Source organism: Vombatus ursinus, unplaced genomic scaffold, assembly GCF_900497805.2.
Source record: "Vombatus ursinus unplaced genomic scaffold, bare-nosed wombat genome assembly UNPS02014832.1, whole genome shotgun sequence".
NCBI lineage: Eukaryota > Metazoa > Chordata > Mammalia > Diprotodontia > Vombatidae > Vombatus > Vombatus ursinus.
Window position 1 is genome coordinate 43,845,309 of NW_020954610.1, and position 13,759 is coordinate 43,859,067.

At 39.6% G+C, this 13,759-nt stretch overlaps 1 long non-coding RNA gene and 1 pseudogene across 1 annotated transcript in view; one reads left to right on the plus strand and one right to left on the minus strand.

Moving 5' to 3' along the window:
* Window positions 1-13,759, minus strand: part of LOC114025999 — a 110,708-nt gene that overhangs the window by 11,694 nt on the left and 85,255 nt on the right. The gene's annotated exons all lie outside the window — the stretch shown is intronic.
* On the plus strand, window positions 6,785-7,779 carry LOC114025998 (annotated as a pseudogene).

Genomic DNA, 13,759 nt, shown 5'->3' on the forward strand with positions numbered 1-13,759 from the left:
CGCGCTCACAGCCTCAAATAACACTTTGTACATCTCTTACCCATTTCTCCAGTGTGTTATACCTACTCATATACTAAAACTACCTGTGTGAGCTCCGAGGGGATAAGGATTCTGTCTTATCTAAACTTTGTGTTTCCTTTAGCAACTAATAGCACAGTTTTCTGTTCAAAGTAGAAACTTAATAAATATTTGAAGAAAGACATCAATGCCTCAGTCAATCAACAAATATTCATCAGGTGCCAACAATGTGGAAATTCATCATGGGATCACAAATAACTTAAGACAAGTAATCCCAAAAGGAGAAACCCCATCCCACCTCTCAATCTTATCTCCAGGCTAAAATTATCCACAGTTCCTTCAAGAAATCTTTCTACCATATGCTCTTTCAAGGTGTCTCACCCTCCTGGTTGCCTTCCTCTGAGTACTCTATCAATGTCTTTCCTAAGATGTGATGCCCAGAACAGGACATAATGCTCTAGATGTGCTCTGATCAGGAGAGAATATAGTGGTTCTATCACTTTGATCATTCTAAACTGCTATTAATTCAGCTTAAGATCACATTAAATTGAATTAATCAACCAAAAATCAAACCAAATATTAATAAGTTCCCACTACTATGGAAGAAGTTTTATGGGAAATTCCTCCCAGGGTCCTATTCTCATCTATATTCTCACTCCCTAGAAATAAGTTACATGCTTAGGAATGTCTCTCAACTCAGACCACAAGGACATCATATGTCATGCTCAAAAGTTATGGAAAAATACAACTCAAGACCATACATGTAGGTTTTCATCAAATGGTAATTCAACTTTCCTCTCCTAGTCCCCAAACAATGTAAGGCATTCTTTGAAACTTTTTTTTTCTGTTCTCCGTCATTCTATATTTTTATAGTCTATCTTCCCTTGGATCCAAGGACCTAGAATCCCCTCCATCCAGTCTTCATAACTCTGGTTTTCCAGTATCAGAATGCCATGGGGTCTGTAAGTGTGTCTCCAACTTATTTCTTTATTGTTATTAATTTCATTTCTGAAGTAGGTTGACAAGTTTGGGATGTTATAAATAAAACACTAAGCCAGCAAGAAAAGATATATCTTTTTAAAATATATATATATATATTTTATTTTTCCCTAATTACATGTTAAAACAACTTTTAACATTTGTTTTATTTTTAAGTTTTGATTTCCAAATCCTATCCCTCTTTTCCTCCCATCCTCCCCTACTCCCTGAGATGATAAGCAATCAGATATCAGTTACACATGTGCAATCATGTAAAACATTTTCATATCAGTCATTTTATATAAGAAGATTTGAATTAAAAAAAGAATGAAAGAAAAAAAGAAAAGAAAGAAAAAATAGCATGCTTCAGTCTGTATTCAGATAATATCAGTACTTTCTGTGAAGACAGATAGTATGCTTCATTATTAGTCCTTTGGGATTGTCTTGGATCATTGTATTGCTGAGGATAGCTAAGTCTTTCATATTTTTCATCACACAATATTGCTGTTACTGTGTACAACGATTTCTTGGTTCTTCTCACTTCACTTTGTATCAGTGCATGTAAGTCCAGATTTTTCTGAGATCATCCTGCTTGTCATTTCTTATAGCAGAGTAGTATTCCATCACAATCATATACCACCACTTGTTTAGCGATTCCCCAATTGATAGGCATCCCTTTAAGTTCTAATTCTTAGCCTCCACAGAAAGAGCTGCTAAAATATCTTTATACAAATAGGTCCTAGAAAAGACATATCTATATGGCATCTTGATAGAATGAATCAAGTTATTGAGTCTAATGGGGGAACCTGCCATTCAGGACCAAGTCCTGGGAGGATGTGTTTGATGAACATGCTTCTGGAAGCTCATGATGACATGGGATGGAGAGGACTGCCTCCCCACTTCAGACAATGCACCGATATTCTCTATTTCCAGTCTATTTGCTTCCTAGTAAAGAAAAAGGTTTTTATTTGGTTTTTGAGCTGGAACTGAGAGTACATACAAATGTCTCTCTTTCCTTCCTGCTGATCACAAGGTATGGGAAGGGGGTGGGGAGTGGATAGAGAAATAAGGCCCTGTAACAAAGGAAAGAAGATGAAAATAGAGGACGACTTCTATCACAGGCACAGGCTTTCCTAGGAGTCTGTGCAACTCACTGGATGGAGGGTAGGCAGGAAATCCCCACCACTGAACCCCTGGAGACCTTTTTGAGAGTTGTTTTTTCACCTAGTACCCTCTAGGAAGGAAGGAGAGTGAGCTACTACATTGAGGAAAAGGCAGAGTGGTAGGCTAGTAAATGTTTAATAACCATCTCTTTAAAAAAAAATACATGGCACACAAGTTTAATCTCCATAATTAACATTTTATACATCACTTTCTTAAGTCTAGACAATCAACAAAACAATAAATCAAGCTCTGATTTATAGCTTTTGCTGATTTCTGAGGTGTAAATGCACTGAAAATTTAACAATTGACTCTTAGGGGGCAGCTAGGTGGCACAGTGGATAGAGCCCCGGACCTGAAGTCAGGAGGACCTGAGTTCAAATTCAGCCTCAGACCAAACACTTGACACTTACTAGCTGTGTGACCCTGAGCAAGTCACTTAACCCCAATTGCCTTAAAAAAAACCACACACACACAATTGACTCATAGGAACTGTTAAGAGCTGGTTCCAACACACCCCTACTATTTTTCACTATGAGTAAGTAGACCAGAAATAATTAGAGAATATCTGTAGGTATGCTCTGAAGTGAAGAGTCAGGTTTCTCCAGTCGATATCATCTCAAATTTCCAGCAGCAGGAATATCACTAAATCCAAACTACCAGAACTTTACATGAGAAAATATATCCTTTTAGATTACAAAGACTGCCATTATGAACTGGTTTCTGTTATCAATTGATCTCCTATATTAACATTGAACACCATGTTAATGGTGCCCCATGTCTGAAAAATCAAAGTTAATGAGAAAACCTTTATTACTTAGTTTGAGTTAATATAAGACTACTGTATGCACGCATGTCTATGCCTATATATACTCACATATGTATGTGTATTTGCTTCCATGTAACTCATCTGCCAGCACCACTATGACCTGTGTTTATGTAGACTGGGTCTAATGCTGGAAATTTCTCCCCCAAATCACTCTGTCTCTGGCTCATACACCATCTACCCAAGAGTTTAATCTGAGAAAATATCAGCATACAGCTCATGTCTAGGTCTCCACAGATGTTGGTATAAGGGTCCCCCCAGATCTCATATAAGCATCAAATATAACAATAGTAAGAGATTTATTTCACCCTAGAGAAAATACAGAAAACTTAAAGGACTCACAGGAATGCATAAACAAATGTAGGAAACACACAACGGGCTCACAATAGCTCATAAGCAATCAATACAATTCTCCTTCTCTGGTGGGTCCTACTTTTCTGCAGGATCACAAAGTCTTCCAACTTAGCAGTATAACATAATTTAAATTTCCCTTTCCCAAGAAAGAAAACCCATTTTGGGGTTGCTAGGTAGGTAACCTCCTTCGCCTGAAAAACTCAGAACAGAGAGTGAAGTCTGGGTCTCTTGCTCTCCTATGTCGTGATTCTGTTCCTTTGATGCTCCTCAGTCTGTAATGTGGTATATGAATAGGGGTACACAGATAATCTTCTCTTTTCAAGAGGTACATAGTTCAATAAATTTCCCTTTTATGATTAGAAGGACAGATCCTCAAAGTCTTGGACTTGAGATTATTCATGAAGGTACCAGCAAAGCTGGCATTACTCAAGAAATCTACCTTCTCTAGCTTGCAAGCCAGATTCTGGGATCATGTCACCTAGGGAATCCCCTTGCCCCATTACTCCTATAAATAAGGGAGTTGAGGTTTAGGAACAGCAACATACAGGAACTCTTCTCTTGGACACATGGGTAAGTATATGCCTAACTCTGCTATATGTCTTGACAAATCCATTATTGATCGCTCTCCCAGAGGGGAAGAATCACATTGATTTGTTCCACTTTCAGAATCTCTTCAGAAGAAATTCAGAAGGGAAACAGTTGAAAGTAGTAACTGAGTCTCTGAGGAAGGCCCTTTTTATAGGATAACACAAAGGGATGGCTCCTTTGACAAGAGAAGTCATACTTGTGGCCATACTCCCAAGAGTCCATGCCAACCAATTTATCTTGATGGTAAATACTGTCAGTGAAACCCATCTTTTAGGAGGTGACAAGTAACAGGCTAAATTATTAATTCATCCTGAGGACAGCCCCAGTTACTGAGTCTTAATCAAATGTCTTTAGTCTTCTCAACAAGGTGCCAATGGGCATGTCCATCCTCATTTTTATCATCTGTAAAATGGCAAAAATAATACATTGCAGTAGTATATGCTGTTGCTGGGTATAAAAGCCTCTGCTGGGCTTTTAAAGCCTTCTACAACTTGGCCCTTTCCTACCTTTCCAGTCTTCTTACACCTTATACTCCTCCACATATTCTTCAATCCAATGTCACTGGTCCCCTTGCTGTTCCTCAGACACTCTAGTTCTCAACTCTGGACATTTGCACCAGCTGTGCCCCATGTGTGAAACCTCCTGGTTTCCCTGACTTTCTCCTTTAGGTCTCAGCTAATGTGCCAGTTTCTGAAAGAAGCCTTTCCCAGTCCTCAATCTTAGTGCCTTCCCTCTGTTAAATACTTCAATTTATCCTGTATATATATTATTTATAGATAATTGTTTGCATATATCTATTATATACCTATTATCCATTAGACTAAGATCCTTGAGAGCAGGGACTGTCTTTTTCCTTTCTTTTTTTTAATCACCATTGCTTAGCATAGTACCTGGCATATAGTAGGTGCTTAATAAATGTTAGTTGAGGACTGACAAGGATGTCCCTGACTTGTTTCATCATAGATAACTGAGGGCTCTGTCTTCTCACTGATTTTCCTGTATAACTTACCTGACATCTCTTGAGGGCAGGGATTGTACTTTATCTTTGTATTTTCCCCTCCACAACACTGTTCCCATCCTGCTCCCTACCCCAGTGCTTAACACAGTGCTTGCCTTGCACAAAACCATTTATTGACCAGAAGGGTATAAAATTGTTAAGTGGGATTACTGTCCCCTTTTCAATTAGTTTGTCAGACTCAAAGTCCATTGTAGTCACCAAAGGGAGTTTTGAGTCTCTGACAAGTTAAAAATCTTCTGTTTAGGAGTTTATGGTGTAAGGCTGGAAAGGACCTCATAGATCATCTACCATCTCTCTACTCTTCATTTTACAGATGAGGAAAACAAGCTTCCCCACGGTTATATAAGATAAAACTGGGGTTTGAACTCAGGGTCTTTAACTCTAAACACAATCCCCTTTTAGCTGTGCCACACTGGCTCTGATGGTTTGGAAACTTTCCTGTATAATTTATAAGCAAACATCCTACATTTTTAGGGGAGGTTTTTGTTTGTTTGTTTTTGTTTTTTGAGAAGGAAGAAGGAGAAGGGACAATCAGTGACTCTGGGACTGGACTTGAGATTTCATTGAGACAAGGAACTCAAAGGTTAAGGAAACTCTCTAACAATGCAAGTTGGCACCTTCTCAGGAGCTGCTAATTTAGTAGCCTAGAGCACTGAGAGGTTGGCTAGGTGATACAATGGATAGAGCACCAGGTCTTGAGGTGGGAGGACCTGAGTTCAAATCTGGTCTCAGACACCTACTAGCTGTGTGTCCCTGGACAGGTCACTTAATCCTGTTTGCCTACATTTCCTCATCTGTAAAATGAGCTGGAGAAGGAAATTGCAAACCATTCCAGTATCTTTGCCAAGAAAACCCTAAATAAGGTCAGGAAAAGTCTGAAATAACTGAACAACAGAAAGAAAAACACTGAGAGGTTAGGTCAATAGGTCAAATGCCCAGGGTCAAAAAGCCAGTATGTGTCCATTTATATCACTTTGCTGAATATGTAAAGTCTCAGAAGTGGGTTGTGGTTTTTTACTTGGCTCTGTCAAGAGGCAGTGACTGTTTCTGTCTATGGTCATAGTCAGAGAAGGCTGAGATTATAAAATTCATTTAGTACTCAGCATTCTACATCACAGAGATTTCAGAAACAATTTAGTTGCTGTCTACAATGAAAACGGGAAAGTGCCAACCTTACCCACCTATACACACATGCTACCCAACACTACCCACAGTTCCCTGGTTCTCTCTGTGCTGCCCCAGGACATGGAAACATTCCTTGGGGAAAAGAGATTCAATGTTTCATACAAACTGGACAATTCTGTTTCATGTTCTTGTCCTGCCCTGTCTTGTTTCATTGCTTTTGCTTATTTGTTCCTGAGCTATTTGTTCCTGAGCTTTGGCTGACACCCATCCCTCATGCTTAGAATGGATTTCTCCTCCAGTTAATTCCATCTATTAAACTCTTCCCTTTCTTTCAAGGTATAACTTAGGTAATTTCCTCTATTTATCCTTTCCTGACACTGCCCCTCCTCAGATGAAAGTAATTCCTTCCTCAGATTTCTCATAGCACTTTGCCTATGGCTTCTGAGTATCTTTATGATAAAAAAAAAATCAACCCCAAATGCAAAGCCCTTCACAGTCTGGATCCCCTTCTCACACTTTGCACTTCAGTCAAACTAGCCTATTTACTATTCCTCTCATTCAGTATTCTGTCTCCTACATTTGCCAAACGTACATTTGCCAAAGCAGTCCCCAGTGCTTGAAATGTACTCTTCATATCTACCTCTTAGAATATCTAACTTCTTTTCAGCTTTTCTCCCAAGCTCAGTATGCTGCTTCAGCTGCATCCCTGAAACAAGATGGCAAAGGTTGAAGTCAATGGATTTGGCCATATTGGGTGCCTGGTGACCAAGGCGGCATTCACCTCAGGTGGAGTAAACATCATGGCCATCAGTGACCCCTTCATTGACCTCAACTACATGGTTTATATGTTTCAATACGATATCACCCATGGCAAGTTCAAGGGTACTGTCAAGGCTGAAAATAGAAAGCTGGTGATCAATGGAAAAGCCATTACCATCTTCCAGGAGCAAGATCCCACCAATATTAAATGGGGAGATGCTGGAGCCAAGTATGTTATAAAGTCCACTGGAGTCCTTACCACCATGGAAAAGGCTGGGGCTCACTTGAAGGGTGGACCCAAGAAGGTCATCATCTCTGCCCCTTCTGCTGATTCCCCAATGTTCCTGATGGGAATGAACCATGAGAAATATGATAATTCCCTTAAGATTGTCAGTAATGCCTCATGCACCATCAATTGCTTGGCCCCTTTGGCGAAGGTCATTCATGACAACTTTGGCATTGTAGAAGGACTCATACTGGAGTCCATGCGATTAATGCTACCCAGAAGACAGTAGATGGCCCCTCTATTAAGCTGTGGCATGATAGGCATAGTGCTGCCCAGAATATTATCTCTGCTTCCACTGGTGCTGCTAAGGCTATAGGCAAGGTCATACCTGAGCTGAATGGGAAACTCACAAGCCTGGTCTTCTGTGTTTCTACTCCCAGTGTATATGTTGTGGATCTGACCTGCCTCCTGGAGAAACCTGCAAAATATGATGATATCAAGAAAGCGATAAAGCAAGCATTGGAGGGACCCTTGAAGGGCATACTGGGCTACTAGAGGACCGGCTTGTATCCTGTGACTTAAACAGCAAAACCTACTTTTCTACCTTTGATGCTGCTGCTGGTATTGCCCTAAATGACCATTTTGTCAAGCTCCTGGTATGACAATGAGTATGATTATAGCAACTGTGTAGTATACCTCATGGTCTACATGGCCTATAAGGAGTAAAGTGGAAAGCCATGGACCTTCATCCCCAGCCAAAAAAAGGAGATCCACTACTGGGAAACCTACATTCCTAACCTATGTTCCTATATGGGGGAATCCTATGTCCCATTCATATCCTTGTCCCAAAGCACCCCTGCAGTCAGGGAGAGAAGCCTAGAGTCCTATATTGTGTACCATCAATAAAGTCAGCACATTCAGCGCAAAAAAAAAAAATATCTAGCTTCTTTCATGGCTCAGCTTGAGTGCCTGCTGCCTCCTACCTGGAAGCCCTTCCCATTCCCCCATATCCACCCCTACCAATTGTGAGTACTCCAAACTCCTCAAGTTATCTTGTATTTATTTAACTGCTCACAGGTATCCCCTACTATCACATAAGTTCCTTAAGGGCAGGAACTGCTTCATTTTTGTCTTCCAATCCCAAACCCGTGCACAATGTCTTGCACATAGTGGTTGGAAGATCTTGTTGAATTGAATTGAGTTGAATTGCCTAGACTTCTTTTGCATCACATTCATTTGGGCACAGCTCTTTCCACCTATTACAATAAATTCCTTCAGAGAGTGCTCTATGCTGGATCTATCTGTGTATCCAGAGCCCTAACCACAGGCTCTCACACACACAACAGGCATTTAATAAATGTTTATTAATTTGTTGAAATGATAACATATCGCTATGATCATCTTTGTGGCTGGCAGCAGCTGGAATCCTATGTTCACTTCAATCTGAACAAGGTATATCTTTATACATCCATATATAGAGATGATATATAGCTATAAATATAGATAATGAAATAAAGATACATATAAATGGTATAGATGTAGATATTCTGAGCTGCAAGCACCAAAAGGGAGTTATTCTTGATGAATATTTTCACTTTCCTTACTATCTTCCCACAGGTAGACATTTTTTTTTTCCTAAGCAAAAGGATAATTATCTCTAGCCTGATTAGCTGCCCCAGGTATCTTCTTTTCGTGTAGCAAGACCACGTAATGACTCCAGTCCAGTGAATATCCCTAATTACTCTACAAATTAATTAGAAAGTCCAGGTGTGACTCAGGAGGATACTTACTAGCAAGACTTTCAAGTTGTACTTTTTTTTTGGACCAAGGTCCAAGGTAGGACACCAATTACAGTTAAGGAACCATGCACTAGCTGTCAAAATAGGTAGCACAACAGAGAGGAACATGCATTTAGTCCCAGTTCTGCCATTAATAAGCTGTTTGAAGACAGGCAAGTCACTTCCCTTATCTGAGTCTCAGTTTTTTCCTTTGCAAAACAGGGATAATGCTTGCCTCACAAGTGTGACAGGGATATTGTAGAGATCAAAGGAAATAAAGGCTGTGAAAGTACTTTGAGAACTGTAGCCTCTCAGACAAGTGGAGGGTATATTATCTTCAGGTAGGGAAGCCTTGCAGTAGGATTTGAAAGGGCTATAATACAAGTCTTATGAATTAACATGGACCCTGTCATATTGTCCACATGTTAAAAATGCTTTTATTGAAAGGATCTCCTAGGGCTTGATTGACTGTGATTAGAAGCCAATTGATTAGTTAAGGTCCACTGTAACTCTGGTTTCACTGCAACTATTCTGAGTCAAACTAGCAAAACTTATTTTAGTAAGGTTAATGATGATGGTCAAATAAGCATTTTGCAATAGGAAGGCAGCTTGGTATAATGGAAAGAGCAATAATTTGAAGTCAGAAGCCCTGGGAATGAGTCTCTGCTCTTTGGATCAATACCCTAGAGGAGATCCTCTATTCAGCACTGGTGTCATCGATGAATGGGGCAAAGATGACCTGGCTGCTGATTCAAGGTGAGCCCCTCAAACATGCTTCATTCTTCCACACCCAGCTGGGCCCAACATCATCACTGCTGCTGTGAAGGGCAAGACAATCCATTGCCCTATAGACCCTCCTTCCTAAGAATCCCTGTGATTAGGAATGGAGCCATAGAGTAGTACTTGTCCCAGCTTAGGCTGGCTCTTCTCTTCTTCTTGCCCATCCAAGTGAAACCCATCCATCCTATGTCCTTATCCCACTATACCCTGCCTTTCCATTGTGCCAGCTGGAATTCCACCCTATTGTTAACAAACTATCCTTCATGTTAGATACTTTGTCCTTCCAGACATCAACTTTTATATATTTTGTATTTCATTTTCTGTAAACATATTGTTTTCATACACTCCTCCATAGAATGTAATCCCTTTAGGGGCAGGAACTATATTTTTTTCTTTGTATGCCTACTGCCTAGCATAGTGCCTGGGATATGCTGCTACTGTTCAGTCATTTTTTCAGTTGTATCCAATTCTTTGTGACCCCATTTGGAGTTTTCTTGACAAAGATACTGGAGTGGTTTGCCATTTCCTTCTCCAGCTCATTTTGCATATGAGGAAACTGAGGCAAACAGGGTTAACCGACTTGCCTAGGGTCACACAGCTAACAAGTGTATGAGGCCAGATTTGAACTCAGAAAGATGAGTCTTCCTAACTTTAATCCTGGCACTCTATTCGATGCACCTAGTAGATGATTAATAAATATTCATTGAATTTAATTGAATTGTGTCAGTTCCTTTCTCCAAGCTTCAGTTTCTTCTTCTATAAAACAAAGGTACTGAATTAAGTGATCCTTGGTCCCTTCTTGTGCTAATGTTTTATGAATCTATACCAGGTAAACAGTTGGTTTGATTCAGTGGTTTGAAGGCAAATTCTTGGTTTTACCAACTTGTGCAATTAAAAATTGATTTCATTTTCCTGGGTGTTGTTAGCTGCATGGCATTTCTTTGCTTTGTCTCTAAGATTATATCCTTCCAGGAAGATAGAATCAATTATGGATCTTAATGCTTTAGTTTTTTTGCTTTTTTAATAGTCTAGATATAGCTTTAGCCTTAGCTTTGTATCTACCCTCCTAAATGAGACGAATATTAGATCTGAGTAAGACTCTGCTACATCTAATTTCAGTGGTTTTGGCAATGGATTATGCCCTGATTCTGGGTAGAAGTGAATTGGTACCTATTTTCTTTTGTGGTGGGGATTGTCAACCTTTCTCATCAACCATTTAGGAAGGGGGAGGAAGGGCAGGCAAAAATGAGAGAAGACCAAAAAAAAGAAAAAAAAAAAGATGGTGGATACGTAAAGTAAATTGGGAGAGAGCACCGTAAGTGCCTGACATGATACACGACTGAGAATGTCATAATTATATAGTTTAATGTCTCTTTTCACTTCACATATAGAATTTGCCATTCAAGTTTTTTTTTTTTTTTGAGTTGTAGTGGGTAGGATTCTCATTAGAACCTTGTGGTCTCACAGTCATGTGGTTTTCCCTTAGGGCATTGTTGACTGATAGATCCATATGGGAATAGTCCTAAAGTAAGCCATATGCAGTATTTCTGGAACAAATTCATACAGCTATCTTTGGGACTGCTCCCTTCTATATTTGCTTCTGATACTGCATGGCCAAAAAGAGAGCAGTACAGGCTGGAAGATGGGAGGGGAAAGGAGGGAAAGAGAGTGGGAGGAGGACAGAGACACAGAGAGACAGAGTCAGAAAGGAGAGGCAAAATGTATGAAACAGTTTTGTCCAGCAATTAACAAATACTGACAGACCTAATAATAGCTTATCCTCAACTAATCCTATCATTTACTCCCATAGCACTAGGGTTAATCATCTAGTAGTTTAAATTTCTAGCAAGCTTGCATCAGCTTTATAATTCCAGCTGTGGGTGGGGTAATGAACAAATACTACAGGGACTTTTTTTCTATTTTAATGGTGGTTACACAGCTGTGGGTGCTCTACCTATGTTAGCATTGGTCCAGCTGTTAATGTCCAAACCCAATCCTTGCAAACAATGAGTCCACCTATTATCTTGAAGGAATTACTCTAGCTCACAAGCTTAAAAAAAAATCCAACTGGAGTTTGTAACTTGCTGGAATGCTGCCCTCTTCAAAGTAGAAAAATTCAACAAAACTCACCCATGGGAATCACTGTGGAAACTCCTTAGTCTGCAGAAATTCTGCCTAACTTGTCAAACCCACAGTGGGACAGTCAACATTTGCCAATAGTAGTTCCTCTCTACCTCTGTCATTCCTACTTCCTGCTGCAATACAACTCTAGAGCAGAATAGAAACACACACACACACACACACACACACACACACACAGCCTGTATTGACTACTGTTACTGCAGATTCTCAAGTACCACTCAAAGGCCTCAGTTTTATTTCCTCCCATAGCCATTTGCAAAGTGAATGAAATACTAGGAAAGCTTTGTGTGATCTGTGGACAAAAATAACCTCTGTGATGAATTTTTTATTATCTACAACAGGTTTTTACACAATTATAGAATTATTTTAAAGAATAGGGCTTTCTCAGCTTCAAGCAGCCTGGAATGATTGAAATTGCAATTTCCCAATCAGGATCTAACTTAATTTTTCCCTCTTACTTAATTCAGGACCTGGTTCACTGACTATGTTCTGTCAAAGATACGTGTATTAATGAGGTAATTTAATAAGCTGCCTCTCCAACAAATGATTCAATAGAGAGAGCATTAGATCTACAGTCAGGCAGCCCCGAGTTCAAATGTGACCTCAGACACTTACCAGCTGAGTGACCCTGGGTAAGTCACTTAACTTCTCTCTGCCTCCATTTCCCTATGTGTAAAATGGGTTTAATAATAGCACTTGCCACCTAAGCTTACTGTGAAGATAAAATGAGACAATATTTTTAAAGTGCTTTGCAAATCTTAAAGCATTATACACACTGTATACATTCTAGGCAGTATGTTGTAAGAGAAAAATGCAGGAGAGACCTGGATTTGAATCCTGTTTCTAACAGTTATTAGCAACATAGGTATGGGGAAATAATTTAACCTTTTAGCCTCAGTTTCCTCACTTGCAAAAAAGGGAATAATAATATCTGTAGCACCTACCTTACCAGGTTGTTGTTGAGGATCAAATAAAATAATATGGATTAAGTGTTAATCTTAGAGTCAGGAAAACTTGAGCTCAAATCCTGCCTCAGACACTTACTAGAGGTAGGACTCTGAATAAGTCACTTAACCTCTCTTGGCCTCAGTTTCTCCATCTATAAAACAATAAGGATTAGATTTGATGACCTCTAGAGGCTCTTCTAAATCTATGAGCTATGATTTTTTTTTGTTCTTGGAGAAGGGGAGAGAATGGATGGAAGGGATGGGTTCTAGTCCTGTGATTGCCTCTGTGTGGGGAAATTGTGGTATTGAAACACCTTCCATTGATACAAGTCAGTAACTTATCTGTAAATTGTGTTCTTAGGAAGCTGCCAAGGCCACTGAGAGTTTAAGTGATTTGCCAGTGATCATAATGACAATCTGCAGGGCTTAAACTCATGTCTTCCTGACCCTTCCACTATGACATGCTGCCTCTTTGGATACTTCAGGGAATTAGAGAAATTGGTAACAAAATGCATGTGGAAGAACAAGCAGTCAAGCATGTCAAGAAAAATTACTTAGGGAGATCCATGATTTCACCAATGTGTGTGTGTTTCCTACACTATAGCAACATTGTACAATAGAAAGAATTCAAGCGTTGAAGTCCAAGGTCCTGGAGTTGAATCGGGACCCTGCCACCTCCTACCTGCGTGAGTTATGACAAGCTGTTTAACCTCAGTTTCCTCACATGAACAAATTAAGGGGCTTGGCTAAGGCCCCCTTCTAAATTTGAATCTATGATCTCATTATTTATGACTTCCAGATGCCTTAATCATAGAATATCAAAGCTTTATAATATTCTAGATTTGGAAGGGACCTCAGAAATCACATAGTCTATCCCCATCCTTTATACAGAGAAGGAAATTGAAGCCCTGAAAGGTTTAGTAACTTGCCCAAGGTCACAGAGGTAGTAAGTGATAGAGGCTGTATATGAACCAAGATCCTCTAACTTCTAATCCAGTGATCTTTCTACTGAACCATACTGCTCCTAATAGTGACCATATATTTAACCACTGACAAGAT